The 14,543-nt window shown below is 40.2% G+C and overlaps 1 long non-coding RNA gene across 2 annotated transcripts in view; it reads right to left on the bottom strand.

The window, feature by feature from the left end:
• Nucleotides 1-13,926, bottom strand: part of LOC148673190 (uncharacterized) — a 330,310-nt gene extending 316,384 nt beyond the window's left edge. The window contains exons 1-2 of one of the 2 annotated variants that reach the window (XR_015935959.1): nucleotides 13,425-13,825; nucleotides 12,099-13,092 (exon numbers count right to left, since the gene is read on the bottom strand). This is a non-coding gene — a long non-coding RNA (uncharacterized LOC148673190). Of the gene's footprint in view, nucleotides 1-12,092; nucleotides 13,093-13,424 lie in introns of those variants that run through there. The other variant, XR_015935960.1, reaches the window with a different exon arrangement.
• Nucleotides 13,927-14,543: the final 617 nt, after the last annotated feature.

The following is a 14,543-nucleotide window of genomic DNA, read 5'->3' as shown; positions in this document are numbered from 1 at the left end:
GCACTTTCCCAGGAGGCTCTTTATCATCACCCATTATACCTTCCTCTTCTGAAGAATACAACTCTACCAAAGACACCTGGCTATAATCTCTCAACTAGCTGATCACTAGTAATTTTTCGGCCTGGTTCTGGTTTTCCTTTGTCTTCTTCTAAACTCTCATCTACTCATCCTCACATCCTCTTTCACAGATTAATCTACCACACCTCCTCTATATCAAACTCAATCGTAATTGAGTCTTATTGCCTCATTTTCTTCCATTTCTTTATCCATATCTATCCACTTGCTCTTCTCCCCTTTTACCCATCACTTCTTTCCCTCTCCATAACTTTATTTTTTAAATTATTTTGGATAAATTCTTAATAGTCTCTCCACACAATTTACATGTTCTGTTATTTAGGGAGCTCTCAATCTCGTGACCCAACTCCAGACATTTTCTACATAACACTTTAATAGTAAATCATAACCACATGGATTTCTTCCATATCTTCTATACAACACCAGTTGATCACAACAAAAAGAAAACATCCCCCTCCCCAAGAAATATTTGAGATGCAAAGTGTTTTTATTACCCTTTAGATCTTACTGCATTATAATTGCATTTTAAAGGCTATTCCTTTTGAAAAATATATCTAGAAAAGTGCCATACCCTTCTAACTTCCATTCAAGGGAAACTTCACACTTCACACATTGTCTCCTTACAACTGTTTTAGTTACTACCTCCTACTGCTCAATTTCAGCAAAAAGGGACTCTTCTTACAAACCTGCTAGCCATAATAATAAATAACCAGTTCTGTCAAGCTTTTCTATATATAACCCTAAGCATGCTGGGATGTTATTTGATTAATTTATGCATGAATCATACCAGTATTATTTTTCATATTGCTTTCCCTTATTTACCCAGGTGTTTCCATTTTGTTGTCAGTACTTCATATGTCAAGTGCAATGAGTCCCAATCTGTCTAATCAGAATTATAGAGTTTAGTAGCAATGTCTCTATGTTTTAGATTGAAAAGTTGAAAGTTGAAAGCAGCATTTGTGCTTTCAATTTTCAGTTTGTCATTTGCATTAATACAACTTTGCTTTAGATTTCACTTGAAGCCACCAGAACACTGTTGCAGATCTTCTCACTTGAGTAGCTGTTCCTGCATTTGTTCATCAGGTTTTGGTGTCTAAGCATGATTTGTTGCCTCTAATATTCTCCAAATGACTCTGTCTCCTTTTATCTGCAAGGAACAGCTATGTAGAGCTTCCCAGGAAGATGATTTGCTTATGATGCTCTGTATGTACTTCACAGAAGGTTGACCATCTATGGGCAATGGAGAAAGGTTACCATGCCATAGCGTGAGAGAAGGGTTTATCCTGTTGGGAGGATGACTGCATTGCAGGAGCTCACCATACCCTAATACCAGAATCTCTTAGAATACAGGCCTTAATATGAGTCAATGTGCCTTCTCTTTGGTGAATAATTGCCCTATATTCCAGCCCCTCTATACACATACACATTGGCCAACAGAATCTTGGAAGCAACTCTAGGGAGATGCTGCATGGTGCCCATTGTTGTGCATAACTTTCATTAAATGTGGCCTGAAGCTCTACTGTTAGAGCATGTCTAACATACTCAATCTTTCATCAGAAGGTTGGACTCACTGTTTGCCCACTGGAGCCTGCTACAGACAACTGGTGTCAATTCATTTATTTGGATTTTAAAACATGCCTTGCAGACGAAGTGATCAAACACAATCACGGTGCATCAACTAGAAGCCAACGGGGGGTAAAACGCTTGAACCAATCCTGAACAAATGACATCTGTGCCCAAACATCGGCTGTTTGAGGCAGCCCTCCTGCAAAACCAACTGCATTGCCGGTCTTCTAAACACACAACTAGAAGAGTGTCTTAAGTGGCATTGATGCTGGAACTGGTGCAGAACACTCTGGATTGCCTTACCTTCACCAAGGCCTACAGATCTCTATTTACAAATGGAAGCCCACCAACAATATATACTTGTGCTCCTCATAAGCTATAAGCCTACGTTCATTCTCCACAAAGATATCTTCAATCCCTTTGTAGAGCTCTTTGACACAACATTCCACTTTACTTACACAGCTCTTATACTTTTAGTAAAATGTCCCCTGTCAGTAGGATAAACATTACATGTGGGTCACTGCCCATGCAGTTTCTGGAGATCACTGTTTTGTTGAATTATTCATTGTCACTCTGTCTCAGTGCAACAACAGCTCTGCTATAGCCCTTTTCCCACTGCCTCAAGCTTCTATATTTTGATTTTTCCTTTGTAACATTGGTAATGTAGTTTGACTTCAGGTTTTGTGGTCATAGCTGATTTTGCTGGTGACTTTTAGTTCTTGTTCACATAAAACATTTTGTAATTAGCACATTTAAAAACCACAATAAACAGTTTCCACAGACCTTTACATGGTCACTCATGTACCTTTTGTTAATTTTCTAAGGTAACTAAGTAAGTTTTAATTACATGTTTTATCCAAACGCCAAACCCCACACCTAACCCTGGCCTTGAGTGAGAGACATGTTCTTTTAAGAGGTATAAGTATATGTGGATCACAAGTATTATAGTACATTCTATGTTCTAAATCAAACAGTACTCAACTCACCATGCATTGCAGCATAAGTTAAAAGTAAGCCCATACTTTGATGTAGTGGGAAAGCCCAATTGCTTAGGCTGCCCCATAGGTGGCACTGCCCTAGTAGTGTGAAGCTAGCGACATTAAGCAGTGCTAAATTGGCTGCACCTTTTAAAATAAAAGTCCCCTGAAACCTGCCTCAGAAAAAAAATCCTAGACAAGGTAAAGTCACATTTATAGCACAACAATTTGTAAATCCTTAAATCTCGGTTTAATGTGATAAAGAGACCCACAGCTAATAGGAAATTGCTATTCTTCATTTACTTTTGCTTTCTTGTAATCTTTTTGTTTTTTTTATATCAATTCCTCTTTGCACATTGACACAGTGCTGTGCACTGCTGGACACGGAAAAGTCTCATTCCTGATCAAACAAAAATTTGTGCCTCTCCAAAAGTAGCACAAATCTTTTCTACAGACCCTCAGCTAACAGAAAATCACTATGGTTTTGTCTGATAAGTGTCTTTGCCAGTGTTGCTAGGGTTCATATACCACTTCCTATTCCTAGTCCAGAACAGTGCAGTGTAGTGCTGGACAGGGAAAAATCTCACTCATGACCACATAAAAATGTGTGTCTCTCCAAAAGGAACTGAAAGCTATCATAAAGACCCATAAATAAGGAAAGGCATAAATAATATTTTTAGCTTTTTTCAATTTAAGTAGTATTGGTTCAAGTCCATCCCCTCAAAAATAAAATCAGAACATTAAAGCCAGTAAATTACTTTGTACTGATGAACTAACTCCACTTTGAATTTTGAAACATACACTAGTAAGTTAAGATAAAATTAGCAAAAACAACAAAAGATTTGTACAAATTACACTCTACTACTGTCTTTCGCTCTTTAAATGCTTTAATAGCTGTGGTTTCACTCTCTTCCATACACCTAAAGAAGGCTCCAAAGCCGAAATGTTGTGTCTCTTTTCTTTTTAGCAGGGAATAAACCCTTGCCTGTTCCTTTGCAGCCCACACTTGCTGATACAGCTACCTACTTGAACTTTTTGTACAAATTATACAAGCTACACCTTTAAAAATGGTATGTTTCACCAAATCAGACATTTGCTTGTTGCAGGGTTTGACATGCACCAGTCTAGTATTCTGGGCTGCAACTGGGGGAATAGTAAACAGATTTGGCCCCCAAAAAATACTTTTTATGTACATTCATTGTATACCATTCTGTCCCACAATATATGGTTGTTCCCATAGCTTTTAAGTGACGATAAGACTCCAAAGTGTTGTATAGTGCAAGTTTTAACATTTATTAAAGAGCAAGAAAAGAGAGTTTTCAGGCATAATACATTAACTTTTCAAATTAATAGTAATTGCTACATCGTGTTGCTCAGAGCCTTGCCACAAATGTTCAATAGGAACAAAATCAGGGTTTTTTAAAGTCATGTTATGAGGCAAGGTGTTGAACAGTTTAAAAAACAGTACAGTGGAAAGGATCAAAGATATAAAGCAGTGTAGACCTCCAAGGTCCTAGTAAATTCTACTGGATTAGAAGACCTGTCAGCATGTACTGTATTAATGATGCCTACATTAGCTTGGGCATTGGCTAAAATGACACCCTTGTCACACTGTCCATTTTGAATCTTAAAAGACAGACTTTACAACCAAATTCTAATAATGTCACCACTGTCACAAGTGTTGAAAAACTCTTATGTTCATAGAAAAATATTGAAAGCGTAGAGAGCTTAAAATTGTCTACACCATTTCTTGATAAATTTCAAAAGATAAACATTAAAACTTTGGCAGATATAAACAAACAGGAGAAAATTGGTTTAATTCAAGGCCTACATATAATTTTGAGGTCAAGGTCAAAATCTGTAATGTTTCAAAATAAAGAAAAAATAAGGATTTATTAATGCATGGAACATGTAACATTTTTTTTCAAAGCATGTTATAGGAAATTTTGTGACAAGATTGAATTTATCAAGAACAAGTGTTTCCTAATTTTGTGGAAGAGGAAGAATGAAACAAAATGGAGAATTCAACAAGATCTCGGGTCTTCATTCCAAAAGCCACCATCATAACAATCAAAACATTTTTTATCTAGATGATAAATGCAAAATTAATGGTTAGCTAAATGATAACAGAAAGTAATGTGCTTGCAAATTCCCAAGTTAGGTCAATGTGGCAATTTGAATGGGTCAACAAAACGTACAGATTGGAGAACATTCTACACAATTGTCATGATTGTAAACCCCTCCTCTTCAGGACGCTCCAGCCCTTCCTCGTTTACTCCAGATTTCCCGCACCTGCCTCCAGTTCCAGCCCCTTTCCTATAAGAGTCAGATGTTCCTGCCAATCTGGGCTCACCTTTGGAAGATGGACGCCTGGAAGCCCGCCTACCAGCGAGTCCAGGAGCAACTTGACGGTATAGGCTTCGCAACGACGTCCTGACCATCTGGGTCCGGGGCTGGGAGTGCCTGGCCCTGTTACCCCCTTTTATTCCCCCGATCCTTCGCTGGATCCCTCTGCGGCTTTTAACTCTTGTCTGGTCTGTCAGGATGGATCACCGGGTTTGGACATTGGCTTACTCAGGTTATTCTCACGGACTCCCTTTGGACTTGTTTGCCTTGGAACACACACCCCCGAAAACCAACGCACCTTGGACACTCCCTTTGTTCTTCTTCCAGCCCCTATCCTAGTCTTTTCCCTGTGTTTTCTCACTCCTCTCTGGATTCTGCTCTCTGCATAGGGTCCTGAAAAACGCTTCGTGACAACAACTGCAGATGTAATACTGTCATGCAGTATGTCATTTGTATGAATGAACAAAATTAATGTAGATTCCTTTCCAGGAGATGTCATCATTATTCCTGTTTACTGTTTACTGAAGTCGGTTAAAACCATCATCAATAATCCTGTCAGCAGCTTTCTGTCACGATCGCTAACCCCTCCTCTTAAGGGAGCTCCAGCCCTTCCTCGTTCCTTCCCATTCTCTGCACCTGTTCCCTATTCCCGTTCCCCTTTAAAAGCCAGACGCTGACCTCACTCCTGGCTTCTCATTGATTTCCGTGTCGTGAGAGCCCGGGGTCCTGCGGCGTCTGGCTCCGTTATGGTTTTAGTTTCATGTTCCTGATTCCTTGTCCCGCCGGTCCCGACCCGGTTCTGGTTTTTAACTACGGATGGATCCCCTGGTCTTGGACTTAACCTTTCGTCTTGGATTTCTCCTCTGGATTTACCCTTGGATTGTTCGCCCTGGATTCACTCCCCCCGGACACTAGCACTGCATGGACACGCCCCCCTGTCTCCTGACCGTCTCCTGCATGATATTTTTCCCCTTGTGTCTTCACTATTCTGGATCGCATCGTCCGCATAGGGCCCGGAAAGAACTGTTCGTGACAGAATGAGAAGCCAACACCCGGGCCCCGCGGACGGCGTATTGGTACCTGGACTCCATCCTTTTTATTTTTATTTTTTGTTTAGGGCTTCGGAGCCGCCCTGGAAAGGAGGGGCGTACTGTCACGATCGCTAACCCCTCCTCTTAAGGGAGCTCTAGCCCTTCCTCGTTCCTTCCCATTCTCTGCACCTGTTCCCTATTCCCGTTCCCCTTTAAAAGCCAGACGCTGACCTCACTCCTGGCTTCTCATTGATTTCCGTGTCGTGAGAGCCCGGGGTCCTGCGGCGTCTGGCTCCGTTATGGTTTTAGTTTCATGTTCCTGATTCCTTGTCCCGCCGGTCCCGACCCGGTTCTGGTTTTTAACTACGGATGGATCCCCTGGTCTTGGACTTAACCTTTCGTCTTGGATTCCTCCTCTGGATTTACCCTTGGATTGTTCGCCCTGGATTCACTCCCCCCGGACACTAGCACTGCATGGACACGCCCCCCTGTCTCCTGACCGTCTCCTGCATGATATTTTTCCCCTTGTGTCTTCACTATTCTGGATCGCGTCGTCCGCATAGGGCCCGGAAAGAACTGTTCGTGACACTTTCCCATCAATGTCCCAGCTAGCGCCGGTGTTAGATGAGATATACGTATTGTAGAAATGTAAGCTTTGCAAGGCTCCTTTTGATTGTACAGATTGGAATGTTCAGTTCAGTTCAGTTTACTTGTCATGCTTATTTGTCATGCTGTAATGCTTACCAGAATGCTGGGGTGAGAAAAGTAAAGGCAGTCTTGTGCCTTTTTCGTAGCTCCAGTTACCTGCTGAAACAAAGGAAGAGACTGGCCTGTACAGGGATCAAGCCTGCCGATCTTGGCGTTATTAGCACTATGCTCTAACCAACTGAGCTAACCGGTCACTTGCAATCAGGAATCCTAACTACTAGACAATATGGGTGCATGTCTGTTTTTGATTGTGAGGATGTTAACGACCAGGCTGATTTTGTTACCTCCTGCATAGTTCTTTTTTTTTATTTTGATAATATGATGCATACAAACAAATTATTATCTCAGCAAAAGGTAAGCCCTGGGTGTCCTCAAAGATCAAAACATTGCTTACAGAGAAAGAGTAGGCATTTAAAGCAACTGGTAGAGTAAAGAGGAAAGTGATTCAAAGGAAGAAACAAGAAGAATTGAAACAGGCTAAAAGAAAACTAATTCAAGGTGGAGAAATTGATGAATGGAAATAATGCACAGGAGGTGTGGTGTTGGATTAAAACCATGATTTGTCCCCATATTAACAGCATGCTTAACACACCCCACCATGTTAATTAACTGAATTTTTTTCCTTGTTTTTTTTCCCTTAGATTAACCCATTTTTAACAATGTAATTGGGCCCGCTGTGAGTCTCCCTTTACTATGAGGTCTGAACAAGTGGGATGTGTGTGTTCATGAATATTCAAAAAATCAATTGGCCCACTACTTTGCAGAAATGTCCTGAACAACTGAGTCCTGTATTCTGTGAGCTCTGAAGAAGGCTCCACAGCTGAAATGTTGTGTTTCTTTTCTTCAGTTTTCAGGATGGAGTAAACCTTTACTTGTTCCTTTGCAGTCCACGCATGCTGACGCAACTTCCTACTTGGGTTACTTGTTTGTTTGTTTTTTTCCTGCTCTGTTTTGCTTTTTTTCTGTATATATATTTCTGTTGTTTTTTTTTAAACCATGCATGTGTACATACTTACCAATGGAAGAAGAAGAGAGGAGAAAAAGGGGAGCTTTGGGACCCTGGGAAAGGCAGTTGCCTGAGACTCGACTCCAATCACATCAAAAAGAAAGCTGGTATATCACTGGTGGTTGGGGGAGGCAGCAAAAGGAGCGACCAGGAAGCACAGTTTAAACAGGAGAGGCCAGCGTTAAAAACCATTCAACGTTGGTCGGATGAATCAGATTTTATACTAAATCACTGTTTTGCTACCACTGACTGGCAGATCTTCTACGAAGCTGCCGAAAATAATATCAATCTGTATACGGACTATGTTACTGGCTACACTAGTAAATGTATTGAAGACGTGGTTCCCAGGATTACTGTTCGCACATATCCAAATCAGAAACCGTGGATAAATGGTGAGATACGCACCAAACTGAAAGCTAGGACAGCTGCTTTCAATTCTGGCGATATGGGTAAATACAACAAATCCAGATACGACCTTAGGAAAGCTACCAAAATAGCTAAATACAACTACAGAGTTAAATTAGAGTCATATTACCACGGCTGCAATGCACAGACCATGTGGAGTGGTATATGCACCATTACAGACTACAAAATGCAACCCAGCTATATCGCACAACAGTCTGCCTCTCTTCCTGATGAGCTAAATTCATTCTATGCTCAGTTTGAGGTCAGCAACGCAGATCCAGTCAGGAAGATTCCAGAAATCCAAGACGGAAACCCACTGATCATATCCAGAGCGGATGTGTGTAAAGTTTTTAAAAAGACCAATCCACGCAAGGCTTCTGGCCCTGATGCCATCCCTGGCCGCGTTCTGAAGGCATGTGCAGACCAGCTGGCAGATGTCTTCTCGGACATTTTTAATCTCACTCTAGCTCCGTCTATAGTTCCTTCCTGCTTTAAGAAAACCACCATTGTCCCTGTTCCTAAAAAATCCAGAGTCAGCTGCCTAAATGACTACCGCCCTATTGCACTCACATCAGTTATCATGAAGTGCTTCGAGCGGTTGGTCAAAGCATACATCACCTCCTCACTGCCTGACACCCTAGATCTACTGCAATTTGCGTACCGCCAGAACAGGTCAACAGAAGATTCTATTGCCACGGCCCTACATACTGCCTTCTTACACCTGGATAAGAAATGAACATATGTGAGAATGCTGTTTATTGATTACAGCTCAGCATTCAATACCATAGTGCCCTCAAAGCTCGTCATCAAGGTCCAGGACCTGGGACTGAACACCTCCCTCTGTAATTGGATCTTGGACTTCTTGACGGAATGTCCGCAGGTGTTGAAGGTGGGCACCAACATATCCTCTACCCTGACTCTAAACACTGGAGCCCCCCAAGGCTATGTGCTTAGCCCTGTCCTCTACTCCTTATTTACCCATGACTGTGCCACCAGGCATAACTCAAACTCCATCATCAAGTTTGTGGACGATACAACAGTCATTGGCCTGATCACAGATGGTGAGGAGTCTGCATACAGGGAGGAGGTTGAAACCCTGGCAGTATGGTGCCAGGAGAACAACCTCTCTCTGAACATCAGTAAGACTAAGAGATTATTGTGGACTATAGGAAACATCAGGGAGGAGACCACACACCTATTTACATCAGTGGGACTGCAGTGGAGAGGGTCAGCAGCTTTAAGTTCCTGGGAGTTAACATCTCAGAGGATTTAACCTGGACCCACCACACCAACACTGTGGTCAAGACAGCACGGCAGCACCTGTTCTTTCTCCGCAGGCTAAAGAAGTTCGGCATGCCATCACATATCCAGGCCAATTTCTAAAGGTGCACTATTGAGTGCATCCTGACTGGTTGCATCACTGCCTGGTATGGGAACTGCTCCGCCCGGGATCGCAAAGTATTGCAGAGGGTGGTGAAGTCAGCGTAGCTCATTACCGGCTGTGAGCTACCAAACATCCAGGATATCTACTCAGCTAGATGTCTGAAGAAGGCCAGGTCCATTCTCGAGGACCCCAGTCATCCCAGTCACAAACTGTTTTCCCTCCTACCGTGCACTAAACGGTACCAAAGCATTCGTCCAAGTCCAACAGACTACGAAACAGCTTCTACCTCCAGGCAATAAGACTGCTAAATAGCCAACCTGTAGCTCCTTAGCAAATCACTTGTAATGGCTACATGGACACAATTCTCACTATATTCAGCATAACTGCACTACATGTATATATTGCATGCACCATGGACACATAACAGCTCTACTCACATTGAGTTTTATTCCATTTAAAAAATGTAACCTCAATTTTGTGATTTTTGTGTTTTTGTGAATTCTTGTGATTTTTGTGAGCAAACTACTGCTGCATGCCATATTGTTGTGCATTTGATAAATAAACTTTGATTTGATTTGATTTGATTTGCTAAGGCTTATGCTACTTACTGCCCTTAGCAACATGCTCATACTGAGCTTCTTGGTTGCTCCAGGAACAAATACAGAGAAAAAGCAAAACAGAGCAAAAAAAAACTAAACAAGTAACCAAAACAAGTGAGCTGCTAAGAAACAAGTAAGGATGTATTCCATGCTTGAAAGAGAAGAAAAGAAACACAACGTTTCTAAACACTGTTTCTTTTCTTCTCTTTTCAGAATGAAATAAACCTTTCCTTGTTCCTTTGCAGACAAGTAGCCTACACATTTCACTGGATTTTTGATGGTGGACTTTTTACCCCCCAAAGGATGGGGGAATGGCAATACTAGTGAGACAGGGAATCCTGGGAAGAGGTCAATCAGTCTACTGGGGGCGCCCTCACTCACCAGCTTCCCAGTAAACTGCACATCTGCACACTGGGGCAGGGAACAGGCCAACATAAATAACAGAGGAACTATTTATAATAAACTTTCTTACATCATCAGGCTTGGTGACCATTGCATTTAACCCAGTTAGTTATTATCATTTCCCGTAGTTCAGTCAGATCTAAATAACTGAGATACAGAGACAAGACGAGATAATTCGCCTAGCTGAGGAAATGGCAGCCTAATGGTAAGGGACACTTATTTTTTTGTGAGGGATGAGTTAGGGAGCTGCTGCACGGCTGAAGATGGGGTATTGGAATGGATGCAAGATGTGCAAAGAGAATTTGGGGAAGTGATATATAAACATACCTGAAGTGGGCAAGATTAGAGTTTTAACTTCCTCTCGAATTTCTGTAACAAATTCTATTACTCAAAATAGGATGGCACCTTTGAACAAGTATAACAATATCAATAATCCTGTAATATTAAATAGAACCAGATTTATCTGGGTATCCCTTTATTTTAGAACTCCTGTATGCCGAGTACTTCTGCACCATAACACAGCTTTTTGAGTGCTAGTAAATGTTAAATTCAAGCCTTGTTAGTGAAACATAGGTTAAATATTGTACGACAACAGTCAATTAGTACAAAATAGCTTTTGTAAAGTGGTTGCTGATGATTTGTAAAACTGTAGTATTTAATTAATGAATACCTAACACATGGTTTACAGGTGAATCTATAATGCACTACCCTTCTTTGAAGTTACAGATATTTACACAATATTTGATTGCATGTTTAATAAGTTTATAATTAAAACTAAAAATTAACACAAGCAGCAAGATGAAACAACTCATCCAACCATTTTCTTACAGCTCTATCCAATTCAGGGTTATAGCAGAGCCAGAGCAAGGAACAGGCATAAGGCAGGATACAGCCTGAACAGGACTCTTCAGTCCATTGCAGGGTACTGACAAACACATGAAGGTTAATGTTCCAAGAAGCCAATTAACCTACCAGGCTGCCTTTGGATTGTAGGAGGAAATCAGACCATCCAGAGGAAATCCACACAAACACAGGGAGAACAAACAAACACCATGCAGATAGCACTTCAGGAATTGAACCCAGGGCCCTAGCAGAGTAAGGCAGGGCCACTAACGACTGCACCACCTTGCTACCCACTAAACCAACTCACTACCACAATAATAATAAAGTATCTTTGATATTATCTGTGTTAATTGTACAGGACACCTTATAGTCTACAGTGTTAGCTAATTTGTTTTTTAGAAAAGAATCCTGTGTCCTAATTCTGTGATTGGCTTCATTACTCTGCTCTCCTCCCCACTGATAGCTGATGTGTGGTGAGCGTTCTGGCACACTATGGCTGCCGTCGCATCATCCAGGTGGATGCTGCACATTGGTGGGGGTGGAGGGGAGTCCCCATTACCTGTAAAGCGCTTTGAGTGGAGTGTCCAGAAAAAGCGCTATATAAGTGTAAGCAATTATTATTATTATTATTATTATTATTATTAATAATAATATTTTTTTCTCTCTAGAAAAAACGTATGACTTACACTTTTTTAGTTTTATGCTGTTAACACTGCGAAAAACCAAAGAACCCCAACAAAATAGGAGAAGTTCTACTTTGAGATGAAAGCTTTATTTTACAATTATGCAAACCAAATTACATTTCAAAATTGACCACTCTTACAGAACAGTTAGGCTGAATACAGTCATGATCCACACCACAAATCCAAATATTTTCAGTTTACATTTTCTTCATAACGTGAGCATTTTTAGTGACATCAGATCCCAATGTGTCATATATGAAAGGGACGTTTAGTTCTAAACAAGAATTAAAAAACACAAGAAATTTTATTATTATTAATTATTAATTATTATTAATGTTCAGATACCAGCTGTGAAATAATAGGAAAAAAAACTTAGGAATGCCCCTTGGCCTAATCTAGTTTGTTTTTTTGGGGGGAGGGGGAATGTTCACAAATGCCTTCCATCTCCATCTCCTTGTCTTCATGACCACCACACAGTGTAGGTCACTGCAGGCTACATGCATTTACATCAGCCTTGCAAAATAACGCCTCCTTTGTCCATCACAAACCCTTCTTTTAAGATGTCTCCTCTTTTGTAATAAACAGGAAAACTCGCAGGGAAAGTGAAGTTTTCGATGGCTTTAACATTTTTTCAGGGTTTTGCGTCAGTTGCTTCTTTTGCGTGCCACTTGGAAGAAAAAGATTCTAGTGTCCCTTTTTCCTTTTCTCCAAAGCAACATGTAAAACACATCCACTGAATCCTGTCTTGGTTTTAACGGCTACCTCTCAGAAAATCTCATCGCCAGACTTTCATAACGAGGGTCCACCGGCTACCAGCCCTGGATTCCGAAGCATTCTTCCGTCTCCGTAAGGTTGTGTCATAGTTTCGATGTCGGTTATGTCCTTCATTTTCCCTATTTTTTTATTTTAGTTTTTGGCAATAAAAACTCTTCAACAAGCATTTTTTCACTTCTTTTTTAGAAAAGTTCTATTATTTTTTTCCAAGAAGTACAGAAGTTTGTACTTTAAGTTGAAGACGTCTCCTATCTTCCGGAGATGAAGAGCACATTCTGCGATGGCTTTCTGATCTGAAAAAAAAACAGAAAAAAAACATTCTCAATAACCATACAACTCAATTTAACAACTCTTAAATTACACTTAAAGAATCCCGAGACTGCAGCAGTATCACTGCGCAAAAACATTCAGTTACTGGGTGTCAAAACAAGTTCTGACTTGTTTTCAAGAACGATACTTAGACACTAGTAGGTAATTCCTGTAGCATCTAGATACAAATCAAATACATTCTTTTTTTGCGATCTGAAGAATTGCCTGTAGTGAGAAGTACAATAAAAACACCCTTTCCCTTAAGTTCACACTAGGATAGGAAAAACTACGCTTAGGTATGTAATTTAAAACGTACCTTTCATTAATAATTTTTGATTTTCGTTCTTCTTGATCGAAGACTTTCTTGATTCTGGTTTCATTTTCTATCACAGTTTTTTATATATATATATTTCTGTTACGATTAATACAAAGAATAATTCCAGCGCTTCAGTTGCCAACACTCGGTCAGTGTCCTAGCTGCTGTGATGCAGTCTGCATTTCAAGAGCTTTTAAGAGCTGGTGCTGACAGCGAGGCTCTGGGAATCCCCTTAGACGTACCAATTCCTCATTCTAAATTACAACTTGTTCACTTTTGTTTTCGATACCTATGTGTTCAGAAAGTGGAAAAAGGTTATCAGCAATATAATGGCACTGAAACTAGTTGACAGTGGCCGTTTGTTAATTCTGAAGACATTTCCTGATTGGGCAATGTGGAAATCCACAGGTAAACTCCTTGTACAAATTTTGCTGTGAAATTCAAGTTATCAAGGGACGTTTGAAATAATTCAGATTAAACCGTGATACAAAAAGTGGTCCTGTCATTTTATTTATAGCAGGAAATTCCCAGGGCTGGATGCATATTTTAGTTAAAGGGGGGTATGTATTTTCTGAGTAAATCCTATGCATACCCGATTAGCTTTAATAATAATAATAATAATAATAATAATAATAATAATAATAAACTTTATTTTATATAGCGCCTTTAAAGGTGGCTTTTCAAAGCGCTTTACAGGATGACAATAACAATAAATAAGAAGACTACAACAATAAATAAGAAGAATACACAAGATAAGACACAATTACAATTACAACAATACAAGAGCAGAGGGGTGAAGAATGGAACCAGTTAAGTAAAGGCTTTTCTGAAGAAGAAGGTTTTGAGTCTGGATTTGATAATAATAATAATTTATATAATAAAGGCAGTTTTATACTATTGTAAAAAATGTTTAATATTTGCGATCACTATAAGGACAAAAGCTAAAATAACACTGCAAAAACAGAGAAGACAGTTTCCAAATAAGGCGTTTCAGAAAGAAAGCGCCCAAGTGAAATAAGCAGCAAATGCAGCGAAACTTTGCATTGCAAATGTGTTCTCCGTGGATTCATGTGTTTCCAATCATCATTGATGTATTTACATTCAAACCTCTCTGCCTGG

The sequence above is a fragment of the Lepisosteus platostomus genome, chromosome 4 (assembly GCF_059453375.1).
Source record: "Lepisosteus platostomus isolate fLepPlt1 chromosome 4, fLepPlt1.hap1, whole genome shotgun sequence".
Lineage (NCBI taxonomy): Eukaryota > Metazoa > Chordata > Actinopteri > Semionotiformes > Lepisosteidae > Lepisosteus > Lepisosteus platostomus.
The sequence above is the reverse complement of the archived record's forward strand: the minus strand, read 5'-3'. Positions and strand labels throughout refer to the sequence as shown.